This window comes from Schistocerca nitens, chromosome 8, assembly GCF_023898315.1.
Source record: "Schistocerca nitens isolate TAMUIC-IGC-003100 chromosome 8, iqSchNite1.1, whole genome shotgun sequence".
NCBI classification, from domain to species: domain Eukaryota; kingdom Metazoa; phylum Arthropoda; class Insecta; order Orthoptera; family Acrididae; genus Schistocerca; species Schistocerca nitens.
Window position 1 is genome coordinate 293450023 of NC_064621.1, and position 14850 is coordinate 293464872.

Sequence of the window (14850 nt, forward strand, 5' to 3'; positions counted from 1 at the left end):
CAATGCACGTCCGCATGTATCCCGTGCCACCCAACGTGCTCTAGAAGGTGTAAGTCAACTACCCTGGCCAGCAAGATCTCCGGATCTGTCCCCCATTGAGCATGTTTGGGACTGGATGAAGCGTCGTCTCACGCGGTCTGCACGTCCAGCACGAACGCTGGTCCAACTGAGGCGCCAGGTGGAAATGGCATGGCAAGCCGTTCCACAGGACTACATCCAGCATCTCTACGATCGTCTCCATGGGAGAATAGCAGCCTGCATTGCTGCGAAAGGTGGATATACACTGTACTAGTGCCGACATTGTGCATGATCTGTTGCCTGTGTCTATGTGCCTGTGGTTCTGTCAGTGTGATCATGTGATGTATCTGACCCCAGGAATGTGTCAATAAAGTTTCCCCTTCCTGGGACAATGAATTCACGGTGTTCTTATTTCAATTTCCAGGAGTGTATATTTTTCGATATTAATATGATATAGTACTGGCAATATTTTTTTGACGTGGGCCACTCTCAAGCAATTCAGTGAAGCTTTTCTACTACCAACGTGATGACATATAGAGAAAAGACACGACTTATGACGTCATGATAATGACATCATCGATAAGGGTGATAATCTCTTTGATAAGAAGGCACGTTCATAAGAGTGGACGTGGCTTATCATATCATGGGTAAAGCACTAACGTGCTCACGTGATGCCAAACATATAAACAAAGTGTGCTAGAAAAACATAACTATACTTGAAACGTGTGTTTCGTTTTATGGTCCCACACTCATTCCTTTCAGACGAAGTCAGCTGCTGCTGCAGCACGTAGGAAGCCTTATTAGATACTAACTATGGCTGCAAGAACCAGAAATATTTCGAGGTACGTAAGTAATGGAATACTGACAGTATCTTGTGACAATGCTGACAATACTAATAGCAGCTGTGAGGTTGTATGTGAGTGCACTTCATCTCAGGCATTGTTTAAACTCTCATTCGATTCTGTGTACTATGAAGATTTGGATACCACAACTCAGCATTAGACAGACTTCTGCAAACTGACTTTAATTTTTAATAACAGATTTCCGTAATCTGTGGTTATGAACATAAACATGCTGTAATCCTTGATATCTTCTGACAATGAAAGGAACAAAACGCTGAGTGAAAACAGGATTACGAGAGGCAGGATAGACAAAGTCTAAAGCTGCTAAAAGTAGCATAGATGAAAAAATATCTAGCTGCTCAGAAAATGTTCCTAAAGTCCTGCACTTCATGAAGCTGTTGTTTAAACTTCCCGCAAATTGGCCTTTGTGCCAAATGAGCAACATTTTCAACTCAACTACTAAATTTTATGGTCTACAGTTTTCAGGGCTTGCACTGCTATCTGTTTACGGAATTAACCTTAGGCTTTTTATGATACGTCAAAACATATAAGATTAGTAGTAAGGTAAAAAACCGTTTTAAATTTTTTCAATTTTTGCAGCTATAATTATGTTATTACCTGAAAAATACCGTGTGGTTATAATTAAAGTGCTTGGAGGTCCAGAGCCGGCTATAATTAACGAAGGGCAGCGATTTACGCTGGAAAAATTAGTTCCAATTTTGGCCACCACTTGCAAATCAGGTGTTGTACAGCTCCATGTCGACGTCTCTGGTGCTCATATAATTTGTGTAAAGGGCAATTAAGAATGAATTCTACAATATGCCTTCTCACTTGTTTGACTTCTCTGACCATATCCCGTTCGTTGTCCATCGCACATGGAAACACTTCTATAGGTTTTTCTTGGATTCACAGCATCACATGGCACTAGTTGGTCAAAATTGGAACTATTTTTTTTTCCAGCGTAGCTCTGTTCCGCATTAACGCATTAGAATTTCTCCTGAGTTTCACTGCCTTAAGATAATTTCGGCCACACTGGACCTCTGTCAGTATCTGCACTTTAATTATAGTATAATATTTAATTATATAGTATAATATTTATATAGAATAATATTTAATTATAGTATTGTTAGACTCCTTTGACAAAAGATATCAAATTGACGTGCCACACTGCTCCAGTCTGGAGCCGCGTGACCGCTTACGGTCGCAGGTTCGAATCCTGCCTCGGGCATGGATGTGTGTGATGTCCTTAGGTTAGTTAGGTCCAAGTAGTTCTAAGTTCTAGGGGACTGATGACCACAGCAGTTAAGTCCCATAGTGTTCAGAGCCTACTTGCCACACTAGTCCAAAATGATTACCTTCACGATACATGTGGTGTACGAAAGCATGTCCCATAAGTTTAGCATTGCAGATATAAGATGGTAGAGGTTCCTTTCATATATCTTAGTATCACTTTATTCCGAGACTCATTTCTCACCATTTCCTCGGAAATGTTCATTCAGATTAGAATAACGTCACGTGTTTCCTAATTACCAGGTCAGGCAGAATATAATGACAACATTCCAAGTAAGTGACGATCCGTTGACAGGTTTGAAAGCTGTGGTGGAGGCCAGAATAATTTAAGAACGCAATTAGCACAGAGAAGTAAAGCTTTAATTCCTTTTGTCCAACGACCAGTTCTCACGTAGCTCGTGCCCGGATTTTAACGTAAGAAACAAGGCGTATCGTCGGTAATAACTGTTAATTTGGCGCGCACTCGCTCATTAAGCGCTCGCTCGCTCGCATTAGGCGGCGGACTGCGGCCGGTGTTCCCCGCCCACTGCGACCAACATTAACCCACCGCCCGTAGCGCTGCGCCGCGGCTGGGGACCGCTTTTCACAATACACGTGTTGTTTACCTCTGTAATTCACACTGTGTAAATACAATAATCTCCCTCCATAATTTCGTACCGCAGAAAACGACGTATTTACCGACGCTCCCGTGAATTAACGCTGAAGTGCAACTGTTAATGAATGTGCGCTTGTGGAAGAGATTAGGAACAGGTGCAAATAAAAATAAGGTAGCGAGAAGAAAAATCCTTTAGTGGGATTGAATTACGCGAGCATCAGCCGGATGTAAAACACCTATTATATCGTACAATACCTAATTACAAATTCACTGTTCACCTGGAAACCTCATTATTGCCGAATTTGTGTTCCAGATATTTCATAATTCCTTCAGACACGGCAGCATTTCTTGGTAACAGTTATGTTCAGACTACCAAATTATTCATATCAAGAAATAAATAATCGAAGACACATCTTAAAGGAATTTAGTAGCTCATTATTTTAGTCCCAGTCGAAAATTAATGTAGGCTATTACTGGTTACGGCCACTGTAAGCCAAATCCAGAACTGCCAGGACTCGAATAAAATTGACAAAGATAAAGGCAGCGCAAAAGTATCCTTTTGCATCACATGTATGTAATCTGTATCTGTACTACTATGTAAAACCAAGTTATTGTTCACTTTGTTGCCAAAAATCTCGAAATATTCTTGATTGATTAACTTCACATTTTACAGGATACTCCAAGAAACGTTCGGGTGACCATTCGTTACATATTTCTTTACCATATATGGACAAATGTGAAACGTTAGTATCAAAAATCTCAAGAAGCTCTCAACCTATTTACTTCAGAGTTTTGCACGATACTCTAACAACTAACAAACGTTCAGATAGTCATTCACGTAAGACGGAACACCCGTTTTATTTCGGGAACGGTTACACTTACCGAAACGCCATTTTCGGCAAATGTTAGAGCGTCGAGGGGCACGTTTATTTATTTATTTATTTATTTATTTTGTTAATGTTTCGGGCGCTGTAATCAAAGGAGATAATGAAGCAAGTGCGTCTTTTTAAATGGAGCCGTATAGTTTTTATACCTGCAGTCGATAGCTCTTGAGAAGAAGCGTTTGTTAATGTCGACGATGAAACATATCATTAAAAAAAATCGAGAAATGTCCTAGAATGCGAGAGCACGGTGGCCGGAAACGGCATTTGTGGTGCAAGCGCTGCGAAGATGGCGTCTCGGACCAGTTCGTGTAGTTTTATACCGTGTGGTAAGCCTGCTGTGCGAGAATAAAGCTTTTTTTCTCCTTGATCCACCTTAGGACTCAGATGCAGGTTCACCTACGAATGTCATATACGGAAATACGACGTACGTTAGAATCCAACCTATCACAGAGGGCTTAGGAAAGCTACTTCACATATGTGTATCCTTCCAGATTTACGTGGGCTGAAACAGAGAAAACAGCTGTTCATTCTTCGAAAATAAAGAGGTCTTACATGCTGCAAAAGCAACTAATGTATTAAATATCTAAATGTTAGAAGGAAGATGCGACCTATCTTTTGTTGTATATGATTGTGTGCTTCTTGGAGGCAAATTGTATGCTGTCAGACAACTGTCTCTACCTATTGCTCTGAATTATATCAGATGGAATACGTTCGTTGAACTAAACATTTTATTAAAAATAATTTGGTAACCACCTGTACATCGCAAAATAAATATTCTTCCTAATGAAACGTCGTTTCATGCTGAACGTAAGCACTTCATTGCAATCCTACTAACTACGTCAATACACGGTGTCGACGTATTTGACATTGCAATACAGTTTCGTATTCTTGTAAACGAAATAAACAATTTCCCAACAATGGTTTGTTAATCACCCATACTACGGAACATAAATTTAGTCTTCCACAAAAATAGATCTATCCTTTATTTAAGCATGTGTCCAAATAGTTGACCATGGACTGAAGGCAAATTTGCAATCGTTGTTCGAAAAAACGATCATCATCACCATTTAAGACTGATTATGCCTTTCAGCGTTCAGTCTGGAGCATAGCCCCCTTATAAAATTCCTCCACGATCCCCTATTCAGTGCTAACATTGGTGCCTCTTCTGATGTTAAACCTATTACTTCAAAATCATTCTTAACCGAATCCAGGTACCTTCTTCTTGGTCTGCCCCGACTCCTCCTACCCTCTACTGCTGAACCCATGAGTCTCTTGGGTAACCTTGCTTCTCCCACGCGTGTAACATGACCCCACCATCTAAGCCTGTTCGCCCTGACTGCTACATCAACAGAGTTCATTCCCAGTTTTTCTTTGATTTCCTCATTGTGGACACCCTCCTGCCATTGTTCCCATCTACTAGTACCTGCAATAATCCTAGCTACTTTAATACCCGTAACCTCAACCTTGTTGATAAGGTAACCTGAATCCACCCAGCTTTCGCTCCCATACAACAAAGTTGGTCGAAAGATTGAACGGTGCACAGACAACTTAGTCTTGGTACTGACTTCCTTCTTGCAGAAGAGGGTAGATTGTACCTGAGCGCTCACTGCATTAGCTTTGCTACACCTCGCTTCCAGTTCTTTCACTATGTTTCCATCCTGTGAGAATATGCATCCTAAGTACTTGAAACCGTCCATCTGTTCTAACTTTGTTCCTCATATTTGGCACTCAATCCGTTTATATTTCTTTCCCACTGACATTACTTTCGTTTTGGAGATGCTAATCTTCATACCATAGTCCTTACATTTCTGATCTAGTTCTGAAATATTACTTTGCAAACTTTCAATCGAATCTGCCATCACAACTAAGTCATCGGCATATGCAAGACTGCTTATTTTGTGTTCACATATCTTAATCTCACCCAGCCAGTCTATTGTTTTCAACATATGATCCATAAATAATATGAACAACAGTGGAGACAGGTTGCAGCCTTGTCTTACCCCTGAAACTACTCCGAACCATGAACTCAATTTACCGTCAACTCTAACTGCTGCCTGACTATCCATGTAAAGACCTTTAATTGCTCGCAAAAGTTTGCCTCCTATTCCATAATCTCGTGGAACAGACAATAACTTCCTCCTAGGAACCCGGTCATATGCCTTTTTTAGATCTATAAAGCATAGATACAATTTCCTGTTCCACTCATAACATTCTCCATTATTTGCCGTAAGCTAAAGATCTGGTCCTGACAACCTCTGAGAGGCCTAAACCCACACTGATTTTCATCCAATTGCTCCTCAACCAATACTCGTACTTTCCTTTCAACAATACCTGAGAAGATTTTACCCACAACGCTGATTAGAGAGATACCTCTGTAGTGGTTACAATCATTTCTGTTTCCATGTTTAAAGATTGGTGTGATTACTGCTTTTGTCCAGTCTGATGGAACCTGTCCAGACTCCCAGGCCATTTCAATTATCCTGTGTAGCCATTTAAGACCTGACATTCCACTGTATTTGATGAGTTCCGACTTAATTTCATCCACCCCAGCTGCTTTATTGCACTGCAATCTATTGACCATTTTCTCCACTTCCTCAAAAGTGATCCTATTTCCATTATCATTCCTATCCCATTCTACCTCGAAATCTGAAATATTACTGATGGCTCTGATTGTTGCCAGCATCATATTTAAAGTACCAGGGAAGCAGGTTGCTAGCCTTACTTGCCCTGAGTCCCATTGGGTATTACCCCTAACGGTTGAGGGACTAACCGGTGGATTTGGTAGTCTTTGCCGTATGTGCACAAAGGTGACCACGACTCAGAATATGTCCGAGATGCCTTGAAAAAACGATGAACAGACGTAACTACAGTGGATGATATGGGAGAGCGTGCTCTGGCGATTCGACAACGCATATCGTCTGGTGTAGTTGTTGCTTCGTCATAGACTGCATGTTTGAGTGCTCCCCAAACAAAGAAATCAAGAGGGGTCAAAATGGGGGACTTCGCAGGCCATTTGACAACAAGATTTCGTCCTTCCCAACGTCCAGGAAAGTTCTCCTTCAGTATGTGCGTTGCAACCTTCGACCATAGATACTAGTAGACTTGCCTTGCTGTGCAGAAGCTATAGGGCTGGTGAGGCTCCAACATAAACCATGTGACTGTTGGCAAAACGTGTCGGGATTTCAAATCAGCGGTCTGCCATCCTATGTTTGTATCGTATTTTACCCACATTTCTCAATTGACTGCCAAAGACTTCCAACAAAAATTACTTTTTTATTTGCGAAAAATTATGTTAGAACTATATTTGACCTGGATTTGTTCACAGCACCATTTACAAAATCTAAGAAATACATCGAACGCCCCTCTGGTGGGCAGCGGGACGAAATTACTATAAACTATCAATTAATGTCGTTAAAATTCTTTTAAACAGTAAGAGTGGTCTCGTGTCAAAACTTTAAACACTGGATTCGCCGCGTTTTGAGCTCTAGTCACTTATAAAAGAAAATGGGATATGGGAATTATGTAAACTATAGGTGCCAAAATTGTCGACTTTAGGAGCATGTCCATTTTAGAGTATCAATTTTAGGTGCACTTCAAAGGTTCAGTTCCTACTATTTTTAGAAAAGTTTAAACTATCAGTTTAAAAAAATGATATTTTAGATGGAAGGTGAGACTTTGAAGTTTCAGAAAATAATTTTGGAGCCTACATTTATTTAATAGTATTAGAAGGTAGAAAAAAATTCTCTTCATGTGTCGACTATAGATGCTCTTACTTTATTATAATCTCACTTGTATATACAAAAAGGCGCGTATGTGCAGATGGCTTAAAGTTTTACCGTTTCAAGGCCTGTATCCAAAGCTGCCTTCGGTTTTCATCCTTAGGGAAACCATGAGTAGGAACGAGAAACAGTTATACTTACTTCTGTAACCGAATTATCGCAGATAGTTTCCAAAATGTAATATGAGTCTGACTTTACGGTCATCACTTTCAACACTTTAAATTACGTGATACTCTATTTCAAGTGTAAAAAACATATAAAAGTCACTTCAGAAGATTTCAGTTAACGCACCTGCAATATCATGGAAACACTGACACGTGAAATGTAATGCCATTTCCCCCGACAAAACGCTGAGTACAGCCATGAGCGCAACACGAAACAACCATGTTGTGCCAACATTCACGTGACTTCAGTCCAGAGATGTTGGAACCACGAAAATGTCTATTATATTTATGGACGAAGGTTGCAACACGCGACGAGTGAGTTGGACAATCGTTCTGTTGCAGACACATACACTGTCGAATGTGAATACATTAACGCCGTAGCTAGAACAGCTCCCTCGTGTTCTCTGTCAGTTTCAGTCTTCTTTCCTGCCTTATTTTTGACGTTTAAGCGCCCTGTCTGCACTAGCGTCTCAATAATTCGTGCAACTGCCTGGCGCGTCGGACATTGGCGATCCGGATACTATTTTTATGACATTTCTCTTACATTCACCACATAAAAGTAATGTATCCTACTTCTTCTCGTTGGTGCACATGTCTGCACACAACGAATGTTGAAGCAGAAATGAACGGTCTGCAGTGTAGACAAGCAAACAGGCAAACGTGTTGACATTCTGTCAGAGCGTAGCACGAGAGCTGTATCTGGCTGTGTTTCACCGCTAATGCTGTTTCCGGCAACAGTGTTCTCAAATTCTAAGACATATCTCGAACTTTCTTACAAAAACATTAGCCAAAATAAATAGAAAAAGTGACCCTAGACTGTGACATTTGCGGAGAACCGCGGTTCGACATGTGTAACCGTTCACGAAATGAAAGGGGTGTTACATCTCAACTCACCCTATATCAGTGAAGGACAAACGTTGTTAGTAAAACTCTCGAAACTTTACTGAGTGTCTGCAGACAGGCTGTCCGATCGTTCGGCCGGCCGGTGTGGCCGAGCGGTTCTACGCGCTTCGGTCCGGAACCGCGCTGCAGCTCCGGCCGCAGGTTCGAATCCTTCCTTGGGCATGGATGTGTGTGATGCCCTTAGGTTAGATGGGTTTAAGCAGTTCTAAGTCTTGGGGACTGATGACCTCAGATGTTAAGTCTCATAGCGCTTAGAACCATTTGAACAATTTTTTTTTGTTATTGACTAATTTACTTCAGACTTTAGACGATATTGTGCTCAACATTTTCAGAGGCGTAGGCTACATAATTTTCAATATATATATGATATGTAAATATACAGTCATGTTCAGAAAAATCTGAACAGATTGAACGTTCATATTCACATGACATGTTCTGCAGAAATGATTAGCATTTCAGTCGTCTCGGTTCAGCATGTGTCCTGTTGCCTAGAAGGCACATGACTCGGCGTGGGCCCTCACAATTTGTTCGATGCGTGATGGTTTCGACATAAGGCAAGAATTGCGGCCTGTGATGTAGCCATCCATATGCACCACTTTGTTCCTAAGTTCATCTGTGGTGGCTGGCAGTGAGTCACAGCGCAGCACCCGTCGTTTCACGATATACCACGCACTTGCGAGTGGCGGACAACTCTGGTGATGTGGTGAGCCGGGCAAAAGGCTGACATCCTGTGAAACCAAGAAGGTGTGTGTTCATGCAGCAGAAGGTGGTTGTCCATTGTCTTGCTGGGAAATGGCGTCTGAAGTGTTGTGCAGAAGGGTTATGGCTGTATGTATTGTGCGAATGCAGTCACTGTGACGCCAATCATCCTGTCTGCGGCGAACGAAGATGCGGCCATTAGACTCAAAAAACATTTGGTCGGACATCTGCTATATACTTTTTTTGAACTACAATCCATAGATTTTCTGTTAAATCTGACTGCAAAAAAGAAAATGTTGCACTATGCTGTGCTATAAAAATTTGGAGTTTAGTTTTCTTTCTTGCAGTTAATTTCAACTACGATAGCAAGACAGCTAAACCATTAAACAAATTGCCTCTACCTTATATATTCTTTCTCCTTACATATAATTTTAAACAAAAGTGTATACAAATTAAGTGTTGTTTAGTTTTCTTTCTCGTAGTCGGTTTTACCAGCAAACAGCTGGCCGCTGTAGCCGAGTGGTTCTAGGCGCTTCAGTCCGGAACTGCGCTGCTACTACGGTCGCAGGTTCGAATCCTGCCGTGGGCATGGATGTGTGTGATGTCCTTAGGTTAGTTAGGTTTAATTAGTTTCTAAGTCTAGGGGGCTGATGACCTCAGATGTTAAGTCCCATAGTGCTTAGAGCCATTTGAACCATTTTTTACCAGCAAACAGGAAAATTGTATTAATAGCTTATGGGCCTATGATTAAAATACTACTATCGGATCCGAATCGTCCAAAAGTTCGTAATATTATCCGTTTGGAGACTAAAACTATGCAAAATACACTCACTGAATCTACTCTCCTCATAGACCCAGCAGCAAGTGAGGACTCTTATATCCTGTGTACGAATGACTCCAGCCTATTCATCTACTCACCTTAAGCGATTTTAATTCCCAATAAAGGCTTCGTTAGGAATAACAATTGGCAATGCTAAGTATCAGAGAGAGGGGGAAGAGGAGATGGACCGAAAAGAAAGGACATAGTGAGGGGAACACAGGGAGGGCGTATAGAGGAGATAAGCAGAGATAGAGGAGTGAAGAGATAGAGAAAGACAGAAGAGAGGTGGTGGACAAAGTGGGAGGAGGTGATAGACAATGAAGAGGACGAGATGGACTAAGGGACGAGGGAGAAGAAGATCGACAGAAACTGACGGAGAAGGAGATTAGGACTGTATCCAATTACCATACATGTTTAGCAGGTGGCGAAACATTGCCGGGTTCTCTAGTTTTGTAAGCTATATGATCAAAAGTATCCGAACACCCCCCCCCCCCCCCCCCAAACATACATTTTTCAGATTAGGTGCACTGTGCTGCCACCTACTGCCAGGGACTACATATCAGCGACCTCAGTAGTCATTAGACATCGTGAGAGAGCAGAATAGGGCGCTCCGCGGAACTCATAGACTTCGCACATGGTCAGGTGATTGAGTATCACTAGTTTCATACGTCTGTACGAGAGATTTCCACACTCCTAAACATCCCTCGGTCGTCTGGTTCCAATGTAATAGTGAAGTGGAAACGTGAAGGGACACGTATAGCACAAAAGCTCCATGCCGACCTCGTCTGTTGACTGACAGAGACCACCGACAGTTCAAGCGGGTCGTAAAGTGTAATAGGCAGACATCTATCCAGACCATCACACAGGAATTCCATACTGCATCAGGATCCACTGCAAGTACTTTGACAGTTAGGCGGGAGGTGAGAAAACTTGGACTTCATGGTCGAGCAGCTGTTCAAAGACACACATCACGCCGGTAAATGCCAAACGACGCCTCGGTTGGTGTAAAAAGCGTAGACATTGGACCATTGAAGAGTGGAAAAACGTTGTGTGGAGTGACGAAACACGGTAGACAATGTGGCGATCCGATGGCAGGGTGTGGGTATGGTGAATGCCCGGTGAACATCATCTGCCATCGTGTGTAGTAAAATTCGTAGGCGGAGTTATTATGGTGTCGTCGTGTTTTTCATGGAGGGGACTTGCACCCCTTGTTGTTTTGCATGGTATTGTCACAGCACAGGCCTTGATTGATATTTGAAGCACCTTCTTCCTTACCACCGTTGAAGAGCAATTCGGAGAAGGCGATTGCATCTTTCAACTAGATCGAACACCTGTTGATAATGCTCGGCCTGTTCTGCAGTGGCTACATGACAATACCATCCCTGTAATGGACTGGCCTGAACAGAGTACTGTCATGAATCCTAAAGAACACCTTTGGAATGTTTTGGAACAACAACTTCGAACCAAACCTCACCGACCGACACCGTTACCTCTTCTCAGTGCAGCACCATTCCCCAAGAAACTTTCCAGCGCCTGATTAAACGTATGTCTGCGAGAGTGGACGCTGTCTTTAAGGCTAAGGGTGGGCCAACACCATATGAATTCATACATTACCGATGGAGGGAGCTACGAGTCATTTTCAGGCAGATGTCCGAATACTTTTGATCACACAGTGTATGACATACATCCAACCTACAAGTTTTCTATCCCACTCCCTATGGTGATAAACATTTAGATGATAAACCTACCCTCTTCTAAATCAAAGAAAAAGATAGATTGTTTGTGATGCACGGTATACTCACCAGAGGCGTATAGCGTCCAGTGCCCACACACGATTACGGTTCAGAACTTATGCTATGCTTATATCAATCCTATAGGATGATTGCAAGCAATGGAAAATGCATCTTATGAGGAAAGAGACAAATGCATAACAGCGGTGTTTGACATGTGAAGTTCCACACATGCTCCACTACTTCTGTAAAGAGGACAACTGTCAAGCAAATGTACACACACTGTGTTTGCAGAAACCTCTATCAGTGACTTAGAAAAAGAGTTTGAAACATTTTGCGTAAATCACTTGTGCTAACAATTCTGAAGTATTGTTCTGGTGTTTGATGTCCATACAAAGAAGATATCAGAAGGAGAGAAATGATCATGGAACATAAATACATTCCAAGGGCTACATTGCTCTGCACAGTATAATGCTAGAGCTGCGCAGTTTCTGACATATGAGTCGTGTGGAATGCAACACTGCAAATATTCCAATGTAAGAAATATGTTAAATGAATAGAACCAGTTTGCTTTTGTTCTACAATAACACTTTTATTTTATTAACCGGTTTTCAACTTAGAAGGCCATCTTCAGACATTTAGTGAAGATGGCCTTGTAAGCCGAAAACCGGTTAATGAAATAAAAGTAATATTCTGGTGCTTTTCATTTGTTATATTGTTGCTCTACCAAGAACCGACGGAAGATTCTGTTAACATAAGAAATATATTTCCAGCGCATGACATACATTCTCCTTGCAAGTCTCTCTACAATAAACTTTGGTGAAAACCTATAAGGTGATAAAACAACTGCCTTGCACACAAAAGAAAATATCGGTTCTTTGTAACACACACACTAGAGAGATTTCCAAAGGTGTATGACACCTGCTGTTTACGAAGCTCATGCCCGATTATGGTTTTGACACTACGATATGTTCACAACAGCCCTATGTTCGGCAGCCGAAAATGCATACGAAGAAACAGTGACATCTCATGAGGAAATAAATACCGCGATCAACTGACACAGGATATGTAACAGTCCTATCGCAGTTTACCACCATCCCTGGTAACCTCGCTCTCGCGCACATACGTCATGGTCCGACGTTTGGTTTCACTTCTCATGTGAGCTATGATATTGCCGTTTCGCCTTGGCACCACGTCTCTAGAGTGCCTTGTCTCTCCACTGTTAAGGTGTGTATATGTAACATCGGTCTACTCTTCTCCTCCAGAACACGCAATTTTATTAATTTCACTCAATACTCATTTCATAGTATTTTTCCTCTAATTTTGTACGAGAATATTTACGCGTGTTATACAACAAACGACTAAAAATCCTAAGACTATCCCTCTCCACGATGATTCACATGCATACATTTAGGATAGGACGATCTTGGAAAGTATAGTAACAGTCGCCTCGTTTATATATGTTACTGAATGAGTGGTGCAGATAGTTTATGTATTAGAAACTCGAAGTCTGGAAAGAATTCCGTGTACCGCTCGGAACCATCGGACAGCCTGTCTGCAGACTCATGTATTGCTTCATTTGGTGCAAGTCTGGAAACAGTTCTACGTGTTCACTCGACTTCCAGTCCATCGTGTATGGGTGTGTCACAGGTATATGACATGTGTACACAGTTGATTTCTGTTGTTTCTCGGATTTTTTTCCACAAGTATATGCTCCTATTGCTTACCAGATGTGCTTCGTCATTTCTGTTCATACCTTCCGGCTGTAGTACGTACCAACATCCCTGTCAGGCCATCTACAAACTGATGCTTTTTTTTCCTAGTAATAAGTTATTCGACAGTTGATAGTGTTTCGACTGCAGGGAACATCTGGGGCCATAAGAGTTTCGCTTCTCTACCTACAAAGTGTGTCTTCCTGACAGCGTCGTTTATAGATGACCACTTAGCAAATTATGCATCCAAACAGCAACCATCTACCGCCAACAGCTGACACCGTTTCATAAATTTCCCACAACCAGACAAGTTAGAAAAAATCTTTCTCAGTAATTTTCACATGTACAGTTACTTTACTTAACTTTTTGTTTCAATTATAAGGTAAATCCAAGTGCTTCGCTATTAAACTTCTTGTAGTAAACTTCAAAGATACACAATGTTCTAAGAATAAAAAACAACACAATTACGAATACATAAAAAAACTAGATTACCTTAGAATTCTTCCCTTCTGACATTCTTGCATTCATATCACGTTAGTTCCACAAAATTTTTCCTCAGAATGTACTTAGAGGAAATGCAGGCTATTCCATACAGCTTTCACAACAAGTAATAATAGTTTAGTGACGTGAAAATGCGTGTATGGTCCGATTTCTTTTGGTATCAAAAATAACTAGTTTAAAGCGAGAAATCTACATTTCTCACGAGAAATTCGAGGTATATGGTCAACAACATCTGTCTTAAATTGGAAAAAGTGGATTGTTTAAACTGGAGGGTCTACGTTGGGCTGGAGTTGGTTAGAACTACTGTATCCATCCCAACCGCTAGTGTTTAACTCGCATTGTGCCACAGTTGGCGGCAGAAATCACGAGGCGGGGCGGCAGTGACAGGAAGTTGTGGCTTACCCTGGCCTCTGGCAACCACTAGTTTCTTGGCTGGCTGGCTCTTCAGGTGCTTGATACACTCGGTAGATCGAGTTGGACCAGACTGGAGGTGACTTGAGGTGGTCACTTTTCATAAGATAATGAGCACTACATTCGTAAATAATACCGTACTATATATTTTCCACGTTTATGTTTGCTGGAATGCGACTTGCAACAAGCAAAGAGGCAGAAGTGTGTTTTATTCCGAAATGAAGTTATTACAGGAGTCCTTTATACGGGGGGGAGGCTGTTACAGACGCAGTGGAACAGTGGGTCACTATTCTAATATTGTTATTATATCCCATCCTTACGTTCCTCTCAGCAGAGCTATTTATTTGTACATCAGCAGGAGGCTACTCCCCTGTAATTCAGTGACAGCCTGGTGTCCTATCATTATTACCCATCCTTCCCCTACAGGGCTATTGTCTACACTGGCTGGAGCTGGCCTAACAGCGAAAATATCCACTTCACATCTAGCAGTTATTGACGACAC